This window comes from Crinia signifera, chromosome 3 (genome assembly GCF_055691185.1).
Source record: "Crinia signifera chromosome 3, ASM5569118v1, whole genome shotgun sequence".
NCBI lineage: Eukaryota > Metazoa > Chordata > Amphibia > Anura > Myobatrachidae > Crinia > Crinia signifera.
In genome coordinates this window covers 48,221,766-48,242,488 of record NC_139219.1, presented here as the reverse complement: position 1 = coordinate 48,242,488, position 20,723 = coordinate 48,221,766, and the positions used below count along the sequence as shown (strand labels likewise).

Here is a 20,723-nt window from a genome sequence, read left to right as displayed (position 1 = left end):
ATTTCTGAAGCAAGTGACGGGAATGACATGGATTATAATAAATGTATTGCAGTTTTACAGACCTCATATGGCTGCTGTACTGGAGCCCAGCCATCTTTTGAGCCAAGTAAAGGATGTGAATGCTCCGCCTTGCATTCAGCATTTTGCTGTCTTTGTCAAAGTGAATGACAACAATTTGGCCAACTCTGTCTGAGCTGCACTCAACAGTGACAGGCAAATTATCAGAGGCCTCGCACTCCTTATTATCAGAGGAGAAGTCATCAGGAGGACGTATGGACGATCCCTCTCCCCTGTCACTATTTGTCAGTAGGACAAGGGCCACAGCTATGGGTAGCTGACAGGTAATTTCAACAATAACAATTACTCCTATTACTGGTGTCATAAACAATTCGCCTAAGGCATGACAATAGAAAAGCTTTATAATGCAATGCCATATAAATAAATGCCATCAGGTAACAAGTAATTGAGCTCTAATCAAGCTTTGCCCCCTACATTAATATTGTTGCTGAAAGGAAATAGAAAATTGAAAAAAAAAATGCAATGTTAATGGAATAAGTGAGGTGGAAAGGCTACAAACAATCATTTTCATATTCAGTCAAATATGACCATACAAAAGATCTTTGTTATACAGTACTTGTCCTATTGATTTAGTGGAAAATGTATTCACGTCAATATGACGCACCTTTTTATGTTCATATTAGATTGCGTTCGGGCAGCAAGTTATCATGGGAAAATTCTAAAAACTTGTTAGTACTATAGATGCACCGGTAGCCAGAGGTGCAAATCTACAATAAAACACTAACCCAAAATAACAGCTGAAATAATAATAATAATAATAATAATAATAACTTTACAATACATACAATTAAATGCTAAGGCAAGCAGATCATAGCATCTGCATTACAAAGCTACGATCACATCACCCTGGTTATACCACACACCGCAATAAGAGTGGTGACGCAAGTACCTGTTTACGTTGAATTTTACTATCAAGCCAATTCGTGATTTTACTATTTGTCCAGCAAGACAATACGCCATCAGCCCGACAGCAGTAAAAGAATGTGAAAATCTCTAATTAGAAGAACTGCACAGCAATTAACGCATGTCAAATTTCACTTCACGAAGTGCCACTCTAATTTTCTCACTAAAAATGAGCGGACTTTTTTTTTTTTAGTATGTGTGTGTGTGTGTGTCCCCTGAAGGCAATGTTGATTCAAATCCACTCAAGATTCAGTGTTGCACAGCTAAGCATCTCCTTGATTACAATACGCAGCACTCCTAACTGCTTTCCCTCACACTGCCACCACAGATACTTTGTCAACAGTCAAATTACGCCATGCTGATAACAATGCATAATGCTGTTTCTCAAAGGAATCCTTTGTCATGTGCCAGGCTTTCATAAAAATGGGCAATTTTGCTGAATAGTACCAACATCCATGGTGACGTTTGGGCTCCAGTGTACATTTTATTGAGTTTTTTCTTTATGGTGTGTGTGTGTGTGTGGGGGGGGGGGAGTAACCTATTAAAGAGCTGCCAACTTAACATAAGGAATGATTTTAACTGCTGAATATTTACAGCCTGTGCTTAACTAGTGTTTGTTTATCTGTTTCTGCAGGTATTTTGGACGGCATTACTCATTGTTAAGTGTTTCGCTGCAGGGGGCCACTGGACACTGAGATCTTGTGTGCGTTTTTTTTACCTTTAGAATTTTAATGGCTGTGAAAAAATACAAAAGATTTTTTTTAAAGTATCATTTAACAAGTATGGTGCTTAAAGGGCAAAGCAGTAAACTCTGATTAAGGGTACCACTCGTTAGTGGGTGTTTGAAGCCAAGTAAGTCAATTGCAGTTAGCATGAGATTGACCTCTAATACAACTTATTATGTCTCTGTGGTTAGTTATTAGATAGAGATACTTATTAACGAAAGTCTTTATAATGATTTGCATTAAAAATTGTATACAATGTTAGCAAACTGGTTATATTATTATTATTATTATTTTTATTATTATACTTTATATGATATTGTATTTATTGATTGCTAAAAAATAAATCACACCTTCCCCCCATGCAAGGAGTATACCTTACATATAGTTCAGTTATGCATGCAACACACAATAATAGCACAATAAGGCCAAATAAAATATATTATTCCCTAAAGGTCTCATAGTTCATTCATGTACATAAACAGAAATCCTTTTTTTGTGTATCAGGTAAAGGTGTAATGCCAATGCCAGTAATGAATAAGTGAAGCTTATATTACAGATCCCCAACAGGACTCAAGGTGTAGGTTTATTATGATTTTAATTCCAAGTGTAATATTGATGCTATTAACTTTTTTTTTTTTTGGAGGGTGGGTCATAGTGTAAATGAGATTGGATACTGCATAGAACTTTATGAGCATATATTTAAGAAGTGCTTTAATTACTGCCAAAAATCAGACAATAAATTTATGCTTTTAACAGAAAAAAATTAAAGTCAAGAAAAATCAGACACGGTTCACTGCAATAATACAGTACCATATCGGTTATTGCCAGATTGTTTAGAATTGAGAAATTTGTAAATTGCATAATGCATGTGTCAGTAAAAATAAACCTCTATTGTTTTAAAATGATTAGTTAATTATTATTATTATCTCTTTATATCTTAAGGTGCCACAAGGGTTCTGTGACGTCAAAAATATAACCCTATGCAGTGCACCAAAAAGCGATACTGAGTCTTTATGCTTGTAAGTGATTGTCTATGTATTTTGCTTTCTTTTTGTGCTCTTTTATAGGCTTATAAACGATTTATAGCAGGAAGGTGATATATTGTATATTGACCATTCTGTTAGTATCCTTCAAACGAATTTAATAATAAAAACATTATAGTAAGGCCATGTACTACAATTGTAAAGCGCAACAGAATCTGCGGCGCTATATAAGAAACTGTAAATAAATTAATAAATGTAAAAATAAATATATACATAAAATAGTAAGCTCTGTGTAAAACCTGTTTTGTAAACAGCAATAGCATTTTAAATCTTAAAAAAAAACTAAAAAACAGTTTGGTGTTTTTTTTCTTTTATGTTTTTTTTTATACTTACTGCAACCTGGGCGGAAAAAAAACCCATAAGGATTTTGTGTTCAAATAACAAAAAAAAACAAAACATATTCAATTTTCCAAACAGAAGACAGTTCATTAAGCAGTGCCATAGCAAATAAAACTTTAATTCCTCCTGCATCAGAACCGCAATGAAAGCAATTGAGAAAGATGAGCCATATGGTACTTCTAACAGCAAACACATATTGCTCATTCCCCCAAAGTTTCCTAATACTGCTCCCTAGACCTGCGTAATATGGATAATGTGCTCTGAGAGCAGAACACAGGAGCTATCTGGTGTACACTTCTAATACTGTATTTAATGGGAAATAATGAATCATAAAATCCTGGCAAAGACGACTTTTGCTAGCTGAAACCTCGGTGTAATTTCATTGTTCTGTGTAGAAGAGGCTGTTTGCCCTTTTCATACAGCAGCAGTTGAATATAATTACACAGCCATAAGCTTAAGATAGAAGAGGAAGATCTGAAAGTACAACCATGTCTTGGCTATGATCTCTAAATATATGCTTCCATTCTAAATTTAATGGGGTAGAACCGCTGGTAGGCTCTGATTTTTTTTTTCTTCTTCGTACCATTCACCATCGTTAAATATTTGTTAAAGTTGAGTATTGTAATTGTGGATGTTACAGAATTTTTCAGTTTTCCAACCTCTTGATGATAAATAGCAAACACTGCAAATGCAACATAAATAAAATTATAGCTTGTTTTCCGAGCCAGATGTTCTAATTAGAACTACATTTGTAAATGCATTACTGTTGCATATATCATTCATAACCCAAAACTGCATTGGATTCTCACATGTATGTATAAAATAGCGTAAAATTATTTTGTCGTTTTCCAACACAAACCAGACAGAGTTTTCTGTTGAAACCCCCTTATCTTTCTTAGGTATCTAGTATTAGAAGCTATTTTGACATTGCTTACTAATTCTTTACATTTTTTCTCTTTCTATAAAATCTATTTGATGTTGTATTTGTCAAATAATCAACTAATTCAAAGCATATTTTTGCGATATTTCCAGCAAATCTTGAAAACATAACCCTTAAATATTTGTTTTGGCAATTTCCAAAATGAAAACTATTGCATTCATTTTTTTTTTAATTATTCTTTTAATGTGTGACATGAAGTAATAACAATATCAGACAGAGCATATTAAGTTCAAGGTCTTGTGTTTGGTGTTTTATTTTTTCAAAAATTTTGTTTGAAATCTTTTCAATTGTAACTGGACAGACTGCATTGTAACTCTTTACTGCCCTCTCCATAATGTCAAAATGTATTAGCATGGGTACATATTAACTTAGTAAATTATACAAGAGAACCTTAGACTACCCTGAGTAATAATTACAATTCACATCCTATAAAAAAAATAGTATAATAGAAAAAAAAAAGAATTTTTTTTACAAAAATTAAAAATAAACAAGAAGTCTTAAATCAGCATAGAGAAAAGCATGTTTATTATATACAATGAGTGCACTAAAACAAATGTTTAACCAGGTCTCTGAAAACCTCTGCATGCTCCAATGGGTTACAATGACAATGGTCTATTGCAATGTAAAACATGCTGTAGGATAAAAAGGTGCTTTTTGTTACCATTTTATCAAAGCTGTTCATCTTCCTGCTGCAGGCAGCATTTAGGCGGAATTGCAGATATTTCTCTGTCCAAGTTCCTTTGTTTGTGCATCTCATTTGCATACATTTATCTCCAGCTGAGGGTGCTTTCAGCTTATTAAGGCCTGCCATCGCAATATTTCATAAGCCAGCTGCTAGGAAGGATTTCACCTGTGGTGACTGAGAAAAGAGGGGTGAAACACCAAATTCTTCATGAAAAAAGGAAATCTTGACTCTTTCTCCCCTTTGGTTGGGCAGCATTTGTGTTAAACAGGCGCTTGTCATGATATATGCTTGCAGAAGTCAGGGGCTAAAGTTGATTTAAAGGTCAGCAGTAAAACAACAGACAAATCAGACGCCAAACTGGTTCCTTAGCTGTCAGAGGTAGCTGTGGTACAGCCAGGTCCTGATCCTTTTTTTTCCCAGTTTCTTATAACCAGGATGAATCTAAAAGGCACAGCCTGGTCCTTCAAGGGTTGACAAGCAAAGAAATAACAAAACAACAATATCAATATAGTTATTGAGTAGGAGCAGGAAGAAATAAGCAGATCGTCACTGCTGGCGCATGGTTCTTTTGTATCAAAAGTGGGAATTAATTCTACTAATTTATTTAAGGCATGTCAGCTCCCTGACTAAACCTGCTTTACCGTCAAGATAAATAAAAGTTTTATGGTTCATAAAATAGATCTATTCATCTCAATGTTCCTAGCTTTGTGTCTCACTGGCAGCCAATGCTTGGCCTCTCTATGGTTGGTTACAATGTGAATACTTGTTGCTGTAAAGTGTGTTATGCTGGGGAACGAGAAATTATTTTTGGCTGGTAAGCGATACGTGTCATAAAATAAGTTTTCAAGGAACCGCTGATTTTAAAATGCACATGAAAATTAGGTGGAAATGTAAGGGTGGGATTTAGGTAATTTGCGGACTGTTCCCTTCGCCCCACCGGGCTCTCTAAAAACATTGGCGCCATTTGAAAGCATTTACAGGAAAATTGACTTCCACTCATTTTTTGGCACAAGTTTTCGCCCTGCTTGCGTCATTGGTACATTCTCGGTGATTGCACAGTTTCCTGTTTGAAACACTGAGCCCAGTGAAAGCAGTTTATGGAAATGATACAAAGATCATATTTTATTTATCAATATTCAAAAGATTGGACACAGGGTGACATTTAATAGGATGAGAGATTCAGAGAGAACAATTTGGTCAGAAATCTCCAGTTTTTTTAAAGCGGCAATCGTTTACTCTTCAAAATCAAAGTATTTTTGTCGTGTAAATGATTGCCTCTAAAAAAACCTGGAGATTTCTTACCAAATCTCTCACTTTTTGAATCTCTCAGCCTAATAAATTTCCCCCCTTGTGTCTAACATTGGAAACCTAATGCAAATCAATGGTTCCTTATTTAGCTGTATTATGAGATTGTGCTTTAGCCCTCAAAATGGCTACCATCACTGTATGTAGGCTCCAGATCCACTTTAAAACACTGACTGCAGATAACATTTCAAGGCTGATGTGTATAGTTAAGAAATAGGTTTATTATTATTATTATTATTAATAATAATAATAATAATAATAATAATAATAATAATAAAAAATTGATTAGTATTATTTAAATGGCAACACAACTGTTGTTTATTTGAGAGTCTTCAGCAGAAATAGTGCAAACACCCTAAGAAAAACATCCAAACAATTTACATGAAATGGTACTTGTTTCCTAGCACGGCGCCCACTACTCCATTATGTAGTGGGCTATTCAGGGTAAGGAAATCGCATCGCATTGCATCGCATGCCATTAATGCGCTGCCCACACTATATAGAATCAACTCCACGCCGACGTGGATAGTGAGTTAATGAAAAAGTCATAGGACGCGTTCCGCCGCCCCTCGCAGGGCTCTCTACGCTCTCCACGCTTCGGGGTGGTGTGGATAGTGGGGGGAGGGGTGCGTTAGACATATTAAAAAAAAAATCGCAATCGCATGGGATCAAATCGCATGCGATGCAATTTCCTTCCGTACGTAGAAAATCTGAGCGCCGTGCTAGGAAAGAAGTACCCATGAAATACAAGCTATATAAACATTACATTATAAAAAAGCAGCCATAATATCCAAAAAAGTAGTGCCTGCTGTATTGTTTATTAGCCCTGCTATCAACCTATGTCAATGATCAAATATTCTTTGTAAAGTGTTGCACAATATACAGTCACTATTTAAATGGCTTATTAATAATGATAATAATGATTTAATAAATATATTCTGGTTACTGCGATCTCTCTGTACTTTCTATGAACAGCACACATTCCACATACGAGCCCCAACATGCCATCCAGTTACACCCATTCACTTTTAAATGGCGATGCACCTGCTCAGCTTGGACAGTGGTGAGGTTTGTCTATGTTATACCCCTTTCACACTGCAGCTCTTAAACGGTAAATTGCCATTTTTTTTAGCCTTTTAAAACGGGTAGAGCTGTAGTGTGAAAGCTCCAGCGTGCTTTAACCGTTTATCAATTACCGGTATTTGTTAAACAGTTCAAAAGCAAGGTCCTACCCGTTTCAGAGCCATTTTTTTGGCAGTGCGAACGGCTCTATTTCTATGGCTTGAAACGTGTTCCTTGGGGGTTAAATGGGTTTAATGTGTGAATGCTATTAGATGCTATTTAAAACAGGTGTCACCTGCAATGTGAAAGGGGTTTAGTGGCTCAGACCCATTTTAAATACCATTTCGAAATACAGGGTCTTAAACATTTAGGCAATGTAAAAGCAGCATTATTCAAAAAGTACAGAAGGAACGACTGTTACGGAGATGTATCGAACCATAAAGTGGAAAGAGATAAACTACCAATCGCTGAGCTCATGTCATTTTTTAAACAATATCTTTAAAATGGCATTTAGAAGTTGATTAGTTGGTAGTTTTTCTCACTCCAAGCTTTGATACATCTCTGCATCCAATTGGCTTGATGGTGGCTGCAAACCTTCATATAAAGAGAAATTGTGCCTGAATGTCCTGCATACTCACTGTACAGCATAGAGATGTGACTTTAAGCTACATCTTTACTTCTGACATTCTGGTATTGATTTTATGAATGTCAACAAAGCCATTGTTATCTATATGACTGTATAGCGGTCTAGACCTGTCCTATTATTATTACCAACCCTGTAAATAGTAATTTTATCCCAAAGTTGATTCCTGATTGAGGCCTGATTGGCCTTCGATAATTTATCCATTTCTCAAATCAATCACATTTTCCCTTCCACTGCTGATTCTGGTGTGAAGGGAAAGTACGGATGGCAATATGCCTCACAGTGCAGAGGTCATGGGTTCGATTCCCACCATGACCCTAACTATGCGAGGTGTGTATATTTATTTATTAACAGTTTCTTATATAGCGCACACAGATTCCGCAGTGCTTTACAGAGAATATTTGAACATTCACATCAGACCCTGCCCCAGTAGAGATTACAATCTATATTCCCTACCACTTGTACACGCGCACACAGACATTCTAGGGTTAGTTTTGTTAGGAGTCAAATAACCATTAACCACCGTACTGCTCCATGCTTGCGTGGGTTTACTCCGCGTACTCCGGTTTCCTACCACATTCCAAAAAAAATACTTGTAGGTCAATTGGCTTCCAACAAAATGAACCCTAGAATGTCTGTGTATGTGTGTAAATGTGGTAGGGAATATAGATTGTAAGCTCCACTGGGGCAGGGACTGATGTTTTGAGTGTTCGAATGTTCTCTGTAAAGTGCTGCCGAATATGTGTGCAGTATGTAAGAAACTGTTAATAAATAAATAAATAAAAAAAATAGTTAGCAATACTGCATCACAGCACTGATGTACAGACTTTGTATGTGTGGTTTTTCTCAGGGTATTCTGGTTTCCCCCCTTAATCAAAAAATAAACTGGTAGCTTAATTGACTACCAACAAAAATTAAACCCTAGTATGTGCATTTACATGTGTTTAGAGCTGACAGGATGGGCCAAAATTATTAGCGGCAGGATTTTACACTGCCATGACAGACTCGGCAGAAATAGCGCGCAAGACCAATGTCAGAGGAGGCACTGGGATGGAAGAAATGGAGAAAACTGAATGGATTGTTCTTTGCATAGGAAAGAGCATCACACCAGGATGCTGTAGATTCCTCTAGTCAAACTCCGAACACTCACAGATTTTAGAGTTTGACTAATGAAAGGCAGCATCAGGGCTGAAAGCTGAGCAGGAAATACTGTATCCGTGACATCTTTTGCATTATATAAGTAATGAAAAGTTCCGTAATTGGATTGCACAGATTGTGGTGGAAACGATTATTTACTCTCACATTCAGTGATGATGAATGGGCCTCTAAGACACACCCCATTATTGCAAATTTTGTATAACTGAAATGACTGTGATCTATTAACAGGATTAGTTTGCTGAACACTTGTTTTCAAAAAGGATAAACATGTTTCCTACTCAGTTTCAGAAAGGATAGGCTTCTTCTATGTTTATTAGTGTAAAAATTTAAAAAAGTTCAAATGTAAAATGTGTGTCTTCTCAATATACTTTTAACAAGCTCTATGCAAATTGCATTATTTTTACTTACTTCTTTCACTAGTACATTGTACTATGATTGTTAGCTTGCAGCAGGGCCCTCTTACCTCCAAGTCTGTCTGTTGTTACCCAGTTTATTCTATCACTGTCTACTATTGTAAAGCGCAATGGAATCTGCTGCACTATATAAAAAACTGTAAATAAATAAATAAATGTGAAGCTGCAATGTGTTGTCTTTCAACTGGCAAAATCCCAGCTATTATATCTGTACATGTTTTGTAAGGCCTATAGACAGGGGTGCTGACAGTTTTTCCGGGCCCTGGTAAAATGAAGGGGTGTGCCCAATGGGAGGGTGTGGTCATGCCACTGTAAAGAAAACTCTGCAGGGCAGCAGCATGGCCGATGTAAAGATTCTCGGCACCCTAAGCAAAACTTCAACCTACTGTCCCCCCCCCAACCCCACACTGCCACCAATAGTCACTTTCCAGCCCCACAATTCAAAGTGTGAAGGTGGCATCTTAGAAGTTCCTCCTCATAGACATCCTTAATTTTGTTATAGGCAGACTAGGAGGTGCCCCCAGGATCCTGGCGCCCTAGGCAGCTACCTAAAATGCCTAAAGGTAGAGCCAGCTCTGAGCAGCAGGCGTGGCAATGGCAGTGGGAGGCAAGGTGCTAGTGGGATTGTGTAGGGAGAGAGAGGATAGGCTGCCTCTGCTTCTCTCCCCAGATCAGTATACAGCACTGTACAGAATATGCTGGGCTGGAGAGAGAGGCTGTGCTGCAGCAGCAGCCTGTCTGTCTCTGATAAGCCTATTGGTTGTTCAGGCCCTGCACACAATGGTTAGATTAAACTGCATTTGTTCATAAAAAAAACATATATTTGAGCCTTTTATGCAACATAACATGCAGGACAGTTACATGCAGAAAATTTAAGCAAAGAAATTATGCATAAAAAAAGTATATGATCATTCTTCGCATTCGTTATTATTTTTTTAACCTTTATTATAATTTTTGTATAATACTAAAAATATAATTTTATAAATGTTTATAATGTTTTTTTAATATATATTTTTCTTCCCCTGCTTTATTCAGGATGTATTTTTATTTTTACTTTTATAAACTAACATTTCACTAATCATTGCGAATGGTAACTCCTCCAGTTCTACTTACCAAAATTCAATGCTGTAGAGATAGTGGTAGAGGATAATTTGAGCTCCAGAAAATGACTGCATTTGTGTAAGAGCCAGCTGTGTAACTCAGCCCTGTTACTTGTTGTTTTATTATCGTCATCCAGGCTCGAAACGATTATTTAACAATCATCACTCATATGTACATGTAATATTTGCAACACTTTGTGAAGCGTACAATACACAAACAAGAGGAACCAGCACAGATACTCAGTTACACAAAATTATAAAGCATGTTTTCCATTGTTTAGTGTAATCATTAATTCTCCAAAACAGAAAAATTGCTAAAATGGATATGTGTTCACATTCCCTCCCACTCTGTCTTTGTTTATGTTGTAGGACCTGGTTTCCTCTTCTTTTATTCAACTCTCAGTCTCCAGGTCAGGAGACTGTAAATACACACAGCACTACCCCAACACATAAATCTGAGCAAAGGGCAGGCTTATACATTTAGATAAGCAATTCAAAAAGAAAGAGAGAGAGAGAACAAACAGAATCTCTGCCAAAACAGGGCCTTGTCTCAGACTGAAATATGGCTTGAAAAATACTGCAGTCCTATCACATTTTCCAAATGATATCTTAACCATTTAACTGAGAATGCAAAAATGTTCCTACAAATTGTCATTTTTTTGTTAAATTTAATTTAGTCAAAGGCATATTTTTTCGAACATTTATTTTATTATTTTTGTGAAAATTCTAACCCAGCCTCCAGAGGTCTGCATTGTAAAATTATACTCAACCCATGTGGCATTTCTAGTACCCCTTTAGCACCGCAACAATAACCCGAGTCGATCACGGGTGGTTCTGCAGTGTGAAAGGGCCATGCTGAATATCCCAGGTCCAGCAATCCGGCATACCTACCCAGGATAAAAGCATACCTCCAAACTGTCCCGTTTATCGCAAGAACGTCTTGGTTTTGGGGATGTTCCTGTGTACCTTCTGCGGCCGGCGGTGTCCTGCTGCGGGAGGGGCAGTTGGGAGTCCCCCCTGTCACCCTGAATAGACGCTATGCGCATGCGCACAGCATCTATTCCTGCAGGCGGAGGGGCTGGGGGCATGGCCAGCAGCTCACGGAGCTGCTGGGCATGCCCCCACAGTGGTGAAAATGGGGGTGTGACCTCGCAAGGGAAGCCACTAGTATAGGCCACGCCCAACAACATTTTGGCGCACCTCTGGTGCATGTGTGGGTGTCCCAAGTCCTGAGGAAACCAAGTTGGGAGGTATGTAAAAACAATGTTATTCTCGGGTCAGACATGAGTTGATGGACAGTGTGGATAAAATGGATTGAGGGGCTCAGGTCCTATTCACTTCTACAGAGTAAACAGCAGCATCATTTCAGTGCTGCCTTCTCCCCCACCCCCCCTGACACGCCACCACTCTGCTCCTTGGATGACCTCAGCGACCTGCCAATAAGCAAGCATTTGCGATGTGAAAGAGGTATAGAATAGACATAAAACCCCCACGCCAATTGGTATCATATCCCTCAAGAGTGTTAAGCCCCTTACCCTTCAACCCCCAACATCCACCTTCCCCAGTGGATACAAAATCTGTCACCCTGCATGGCATTCTCTGAAACAAACAGCAAATCACTGCCAGGAGAAGTATCTGTTAACAAGCAGAAACTCCTCTTAAATTGCTGGGGACTGTATGGGCAGCACGGATGGAGTAATGGTTAGCAATACTGCCTCACAGCGCTGAGGTCATGGGTTCGTTTCCCACCATGGCTCTAACTGTGCGGAGTTTGTATATTCTCCCCGTGTTTACGTGGGTTTACTCCGGGTACTCTGGTTTCCTCCCACAATCCAAAAATATACAGGTAGGTTTATTGGCTTCCAACAAAATTAACCCTAGAATGTCTGTGTGTGTGTACATGTGGTAGGGAATATAGATTGTAAGCTCCACTGGGGCAGGGACTGATGTGAATGTTCAAATATTCTCTGTAAAGCGCTGCGGAATATGTGTGCGCTATATAAGAAACTGTTAATTAATAAATAATAAATAAGTGGATGGGATGCGACCATGTCATTGAAAATCCACCAGGCTGTAGTTGCATTCTATGCAATTATGCTAAAGTGGTTAAATACAGTTGTATTAACAATTTAAAATGCTTGGCATGCTGGGGCTGGTGTGGAGTTTTTTGGGAATATGATAGTCTAACTAAGAAGAACTACTGTATGTGGCTAGGATGCAGAGGGAAAATGTATCTTATTAATCTTTATGTAATAAAAAGATACAAAAATGTAAGGCAGAGGGGTTATCATTGAGTTCTTATTGTTTGATGGGCCATCTGACTCTTTAATATAAGGTCTGAGGTTGTAATGACTGGGGGCTATAACACTGGGAAAAAGACTAATTTGAATTATTATTATTACTTTGGGGGACAGAGGAGCTAGCACGAAGTATGGTACTAACACCCATTTCATCTCCAAATATCACTGTCCATGTGCATAAATTACAGCGATGAGGGCCAGGGTTTTATAGATAGATAGAATCCTTGTGAACTTGCTCTTCCCTAAAATGTAAGCAGCTCCCGGTGTGTCCTTGTAGATGATAAGGTACAGCAATGATGTGTAACCCCTGATTGGGGACAGCACTACACAGCACTACCGGACTGGTAAATGCTTCAAAGTTGAATGCAATATTTCTATATGTATCAGAGGTGCGGACTCAGTTCTTCAATAACAAGCAACAGTACATGTTGCAGCACAGAGGGTGTAATGGTTAGCATTGCTGCCTCACAGAGCTGAGGTCATGGGCTCAATTCCCATCATGGGAATGTGCCGCCCACCGCCCCGCCCAACAGGGATAAATTTGGCTCTGAACGATTGAGCCTGAATCAAGCCCATTGTTCCTTGTGACCTATGGAGTCTTTATCTGACTGTGGTCCATAGCCGATAGCTTACTCTATAGCACGAAGCTTACTCCACAGCCGGTAGCATACTCCATAGCTGGTAGCTTACTCCATAGCGGGTAGCTTACTCCATAGATGGTAGCTTACTCCATAGCTGGTAGTTTACTCCATAGCAGGTAGTTTCCTCCTTAGCCGGTAGCTTACTCCATAGCGGGTAGCTTAATCCATAGCGGGTAGTTTACTCCATAGCAGGTAGCCTAATCCAAAGCAGGTAGCTTACTCATTAGCTGGTAGCTTACTTTTTCTAGCCTTCTGGCATGAAAAAATGCTTGCAGAAGTAATTTCTATCCGAGGGTGCTTGCGATCTTCAGTAATGTTCAGGTATTCTCTACTATGCAGTCAGAAACTATTCTAACTGCATTAAAGAACCCCCCCCCCCCCTCAAGTCATTATAGCTCTATAACCAGCCCTCAGCTCCCATTTACTCTAATGGGTCCCCGCTGTGTTCCCACTCCCAATCCTGTTATGTTAAGCTGCTACTGTATATGCAGCAACAACATAGTTGGTCACATCTGTATTTGTTATTTATTACATTATTCATCAAATTACATTACACTTTACAATGGATAAAAAACAGTGATAAAACATAGCTGTCAGTCATAGAGGTAAGAAGGCCCTGCTCATAAGCTTACAATCTATAGTGAAAAAGACATTGATACACGTTAGTGAATAATGAGTATGGATGAGAGACGTACAAGGGCATAAATATAACTCTCTGGGCCCCATAGCAAAGTTTTATAAGGGCCCCCCTTGTACAATGAGAGGATGAAAGGTGTTCCAAAAACACACAGGGGTAGGGGGTTACAAGGTGCCACATAGGGGTAGGGGGTGTACATAATGTCATACATGGAGGGGGTACAGAGTGTCACACACACACAAGGGGTTGAGGTGGTCACACACAGAGGAAGGATGTACGGGGGAAAAGGTTTCATGTACAGTACACACACAAAGAGGTAGGTGGGCTGCAGGGGGTCACATACACAGAGGAATGGGGTATAGGGGGTCACACACTGGGGATAGGAGGGAGAAGGTATAACACACAGAGGGATGAGGGAGTTACACACAGAGGGTAGAGGGGTAATAGATTCACACATGCACATATGGGGTCATACACTGGGGGTTAGGTGGGTACAGGGCTCCCTTGGCACTTACTAATCTGTGGGGTAAGCTTCAGCCTACAGTGTCAGTGAGTGGAACCCGTGGAACCAGGCACAGGGTGAAGGGGAGGCCATCAGCAAGGGAATCAGGGCTTGACATGGATAAACCACTGTACTTCAGGATGGCTGGAAACACATCCCTGTGCGGAAGCAGGCCGCAGGCATAGCACTGCTTCACCTCATGGTGCGGCTGAGGCTGCTTGAGGAGGAAGCGAGTCTGGTGCTGGGGCTGTTGGGTGGGGGGCGAAGACAATGACAGCTGAGAGATCAGACATCTGGGGAAGGGGTGGATGTGCTGGGCTACAGTGGGTAATGGTGGACTGCAGTGCGTGCCTTTTTCTGTAGACACTGCAAAACTCGGAGCAGGGGGAGCTACAGGCCCTAGAACCACTCGGGCCCCATAGCAGCTGCACCCCCTGCACCCTCGGTAGTTAGCCACTGGAAATGTAGATCTTGTGAAGTCCAAAGAGGTCTGTTTGTGAAATATTTTGAAATTGCTAGTGTTCATTGTTTCTATGACACCATACTTTTTTTGGGTGCCAAGAGTGGTGTGTTTTTGGCATCTGACCAAAGAACTACTGTTAGCTGAATATCACTAGAAAAGTGTTGGATTCTTGGTAGACTGATTGTTTTAAATAGTATCAAAATAAGGGAGCCATAACAACTGCCAGTAAGTCCGGCACTGTTTGGCAGAGTGACCTGGCAACTACAGTCTGCCCTCCTATCCTGGTCAAGCCCTAAATGCTCCATCCCAATCTTTGTCCCAAACCAACCTCTCTGTCAACTTCATCTTGCCCCCTGTTGTTCAATGTCCAACTCCCCCTCTCTGACAGCTCTTCTGCCACAGCTGCATACTTAACTCCCACAAGGTCTGTCCCATCTCCCTAGCAGTAGATGCTTCAGAGAGAGGACATACTTTTAATTCACACCACTAACAAGTTATATAAATAATAGGATAATTTTCTTAAAAAAAAAAAAAAACACAATTAACATTTGGATATCCAATTCTTAGTCAATTGTTTTATCTGAGTTTCTGGTAAAACGTGCAAACTTTCTGTGCATCAATACACAGGGAGTTTATGAAAATTCCATATTTATAGATGTCATAAATGACTATACAGTAATTTAATAATGAGTTTTTAATATGGCTTTTGTTGACAGTTTTCCAAATTGTTTATAATATTAGACTGCAGGTACATTTGCCATTCAAGGTGTAGCGAGCCAACAAAATCAGACAGGAAAAGAAAGCTTGAATGCAACTTTAGGAACGCATTTAAGAAGTTGATTTATGCATCATGCTGAGTCTTACACCTGCAGTTCAAGTAAAACTCAACTCTGCCGCCCCACAGAGTCTGGTTTATTAGGTATCAAGGAGTCACAAGAAGCTGTGTAATTAAAAGTTTAATTAACTGGCAAGAGAAAGTGCCACCTGAGTTTTGAGTGGTTGTCAATTTTATTTCCATTACAGTTCTCCTCCTGGTTTTCTCCTTTACCCTTCCTCCTCGATAAGACAACGGTTCATATTTGCTGACATACAAAACAATCCATGGGCAAATACTTCCATTTACATGGTCTAAAGAAATTCAGCAGGGTATTTGACATAGGCACAGGCTGTGGTCTCCAGTTATTAAATTGTTAATTAAAGTACATTTAAAAAAATATATAAAGATGAAATCAATAAAAGTGAGATCCCAGGCAATAAAATTTGAGAATTTTTCTTTATTATTGAAGCATTTTATTTTAACCTGGCTAGCGAAGAGTGTGATAGATTTTAAGCAGATGTGTCAAAGGCTGGTACGGAACATAAAATTGATGACAGCACTAAGAAAAGTTAAGCTATTCATTAAAACCAAGTTCTTTGAGAATGGTTGTTTATTAGTGTCTCCTTATTATTAATAAAATGACTTAATAAAAACTGTATACCGATGTTTTGTACAGTATGAATGGATATTTTAGTTTATTCTTAGTGCAAATGATACTATTATCATGGATTTCTGTAATATGAATTACAATTTCCTTATCAAACAGAATGCTTCAATCTCATTTTGGGGCAGGAAAGCAAGTAGTAATGAAAACTTTGCTTAAACCAAGCAACAATATCTTTAAAGGAATGCATGCATGCTACTACATTCTACTGCAGGGACCCATGTTAATGTCCCCATAATATCAGTGTTCACGGACAAGAGGAATCGCAACATAAAATAAATACATAAATGTGTTTTATTAACCCCTAAGCATGAGTACTTTTATATTTACCATTAGAGCTACTATCTGCCACAGTTGACCGATATTTATTTATGTATTACAAGTTATTTACCTGTATATAGCACACACATATTCCACAGCACTTTACAGAGAATGTTCCATAGCACATGTACACACACACACACACAGACATTCTAGTGTTGATTTTTGTTGGGAACCAATTAACCGTACTTATGTAGTATGTGGACGCCCGATTAAAAAATCTGGGTCCATCGCATCACATCGCATGTGACCAAATCGCATGCGATGCGATGGACCCGATTTTTTCATAGGATTCAATGTTAAAATGGACTGAGTCCATTTTAACATAGGATTCTATGGGAAAAAGGGTCCTTTTCATTTCCCCACTATCTAACTACGCATGGATATAAACCTGTGGCGAGCGTAGCGAGCCACCGAGCCCGAAGCGCGGCGAGCGCAGCGAGCCCCGCGAGGGGATGCGGAATACTTTTTAACGAATCAGCGTCCCCTAGCGGGGCTCGCTGCGCTCTCCACGCTTCAGGCTCGGTGGATCGCTACACTCGCCACAGGTTTATATCCAACTCTATGCGTAGTTGGATAGTGGGGAAATGAAAAGGACCTTTTTTCCCATAGAATCCTATGGAAAATCGGGTCAATCGCATCGCATAGCATCGCATGCTATTTGGTCGGATGCGATGCGATAATAGGGCGTCCAGATACTACATAAGTACCAATTAACCTACCAGTATATTTTTGGACTGTGGTAGGAAACTGCAGTACCCAGAGCAAACCCACTCAAGCACGGAGAGAATATACAAACTCTGCACAGATAGAGCCATGGAGGGAATCAAACCCATGACCTCAGTGCTGTGAGGCAGTAATGCAAACCATTACACCATCCATTTTGTGAATATGAAGTACATGGTGAAAGTCAAATAGGACCACGCTAACTAGGACTACTTATCCATAGAGTATTTATATAATTTCGTAAACTGTGCAGCTCCATTTCTAGGTCTAAAATGTAGTAAGCTGTCCTTGAATTACTTTCATTTAAATTGTCATGATCTGTAATATAGAAGTTATGGCATTTTTTTAGGGTACACACTGTATGTCCATTTGTAATTTATTTTATATTATTATCTTTTAGTTTTTTGTTGCTATATCTTTTGTGTCTTTTGTTATTTATAGTTATTTGATTTTCTTAACTTTTTTACTATTGATGACATTGAATGCCAAACAAGCACATGCATTTGTAAATGGATAGTTATGGACCTAGGTGCTGATACTTCTGTGGAGGAAGGGCTTGCAGCCTAGAAGAGGTGTGACTCTTTAAACAAATGGTTTTCAAACTAGGTATTGACTAGGGGTTCCTTACTACCCCACACTGTTCATGTTTTCCAGGTCACCGGTGGATCTTTGAACTGTGGCAGTTGGTGACACACCTGTGTCCAGTGGGAAAACGTAAACTGTGTTCGGTTCTGAGGACCAAGTGTGAGAATCAGAGGTATAGTCAAATAGAAAGCTATTGGTGCACTCAACTTGTTATTGTAGCTCAGCACAGGATGCTTATGGGGCTATAGTGTCAAGCCTCCAGAGAGGCTGAGACCTTTGTCCCTGCTCTACTTTCTTTCTACAACCTTACCTCTTTCTCTCTACTGGGTGTGGCTCTTCAAACTGATTGTTGATGATCAAAAATAGTTTTGTTAAAGTAGTTTAATATTATTAAAAAATATATAAATGTTATTCACTTCAGCTCTATATGGGTACTATGTATTGGTTACTTGTTTCACTGTATTATTGATCTAAGTTGTAAACAAGAACATTATTTTACTAGCTAGGTGGCATTGTAATCCTGACTTGAATTATAATATTATTAAATATATAATTATAGAAGAAACTGTAAATAAAGAAATAAATAAATTAGTGACTCTGTCAATGTTTCTTTTTGTGTATCAGTATGGCTTGATAAATATCCATGTATGAGCAAAATAATTGCTAATGCTATTAAAAAGTATAATATAAATGGTTTAATCGTTTGCCCAGGGTTGTTTTTTATGAATAGTCATTAAACATTATTACCATAAACTAATGAAAATATAGATATATTTTTAAAAATTATATAATATATAGTATACTGAACTTCAACCAATCAGCCAACCAACCAACCAACCAAAAGCAGTGCTAGGATTTATTCCATAGAGAAAACTTAAATAGATAGCAAAAGAAATATAATTATGCAAATATGTGAAATAGTAAATAAAATAAACATAATATATATTTATAAAAAATATACAGTATTAACACAGTAAAATTATTAAAGTTAAAAAAATCCTTTAAACTACTAGTCATTATATAAATAAAATAAGTTGACATCAATATTAATAGGATCGCATTGTGAATTTTACAGTGTAATTTCAAGATATTTTACTAAGACAAAGCTGTTTTGAATGCTCTATGTTGCAATAAAATGCATGTCAATGTGCAATTTTAGGATGTGAACCATGGGTACCCATAACAGATGACACATTGGGCTTAGTTTCTGATTCAGCTAGATGTCAGCGGGGGCACTCCCGACCATCTGTGTTCTATAAATTACAGTTATACCAGCTCATGCAGCTTGTAAATCACCAGCGAACAGGCTTCACCTTGTCACACACTACATGAACCCTGTTGTATATTCCAATAAACTCACATAAACCTCCTGATATAAACTCAGGATTACATTTCTGTAGGGGCTAGATTAGTTGCACTTTATATCTTTTATGCATTTCTTCCCTTGCACTAATTATTAAGTAAGCGTGCTTCAAGTTTTCTATTGTTATGTGACTTCTGTGTTTATCTTGTATTTTATGTCCAGAAGTTGTAATAGAAAGACTAAGTTAAGTGACTGTTTATCCACAACCACATTCATATGTCTACAGACCTCTCATAGCAAGGTCAGCAAAAATATAATACTGGGGTTAGAAAAATACTGTTCTAGTTAACATAATCACAATGAGTAACTTTAGCTCTATAAAATTATTTATTTTAATTACAGATTTTTATGTTTCTTACATTCTGAAATGACGAGTACACTATATTTTAAGCATAGAGAGATTTAATTTTCTTGATTATACCTAAGATAAATGATCGCCGTTGATCCAAATTAGCCCTATTTAAGTTGGCCTTGCGAGGTCCATTGGCTGTTTTAGTACCACCTACTCCAAAATGAATGACCTTACAAAACAGCTCTTATTTTAACTGAACACACCTGAACTTTGAGGTTCTGAGTTGAATGGAATCCAGTCTATTAGAAAGTTTGGATCGTGGATCTTTAAACTGGATCTTGACTTTGAATTGTATGTAGACAGGTCCAAATGACATCATTTTAGTTGTTTCATTTTATCAATTTTAACTTTAAATCCCAATCTAAAACTTGGGGTTCTGCACACATATCTAATAATAACCAGTCAGGGCTGTTTTCTTTGATCATTGTTGAGTCATGGAGTGTGTGACCTGATACCAATCAGGTTTACAAGCCCACAGTAACCTTAGAATAAATATGGTAACCAGTCCCATACATAAGCATAATGACTCTCATTTACTCTTAATGCTTTGCTGACCAGAGTATTAAAAGGAGCAGCCCTAGAGATGACAAGTCACCGGACACCTGTATTATTATTATGATTATTATGATTATTATTATTATTATTATTATCAGTTATTTATATTGCACACATATATGCTGCAGAGATTATGATAATAGACAACTCCTGTGGGATGGTAGGGTAGATGTGAATTATGTCCACTGATGAGGTGTCATTCTTTATTCCATATTTTCCTCAAGGTGATGGTATCATAAAAAAACAGAAAAAGTGCCAATAGTGTAGTAGGTTCAGAACATCTGATATGTATCATTAAGCTCCTCACACTTTCATACATAATAATGGTATTATTTTTGGAAAGTGAGTAGATGCATACCCAACTCACTTTGCTACACAAGGATTAACTCCCATAGAGGTATCT

General features: G+C 38.2%; 1 long non-coding RNA gene across 3 annotated transcripts in view; it reads left to right on the top strand.

Moving 5' to 3' along the window:
- Window positions 1–18,567, top strand: part of LOC146062481 (uncharacterized) — a 48,195-nt gene extending 29,628 nt beyond the window's left edge. For 2 of the 3 annotated variants that reach the window (XR_014471346.1, XR_014471347.1), the window contains 2 exons: window positions 53–341; window positions 1,616–2,568. This is a non-coding gene — a long non-coding RNA (uncharacterized LOC146062481). Of the gene's footprint in view, window positions 1–52; window positions 342–1,615; window positions 2,569–2,648; window positions 2,726–18,119 lie in introns of those variants that run through there. The other variant, XR_014471348.1, reaches the window with a different exon arrangement.
- The last annotated feature ends 2,156 nt before the right edge of the window (window positions 18,568–20,723 follow it).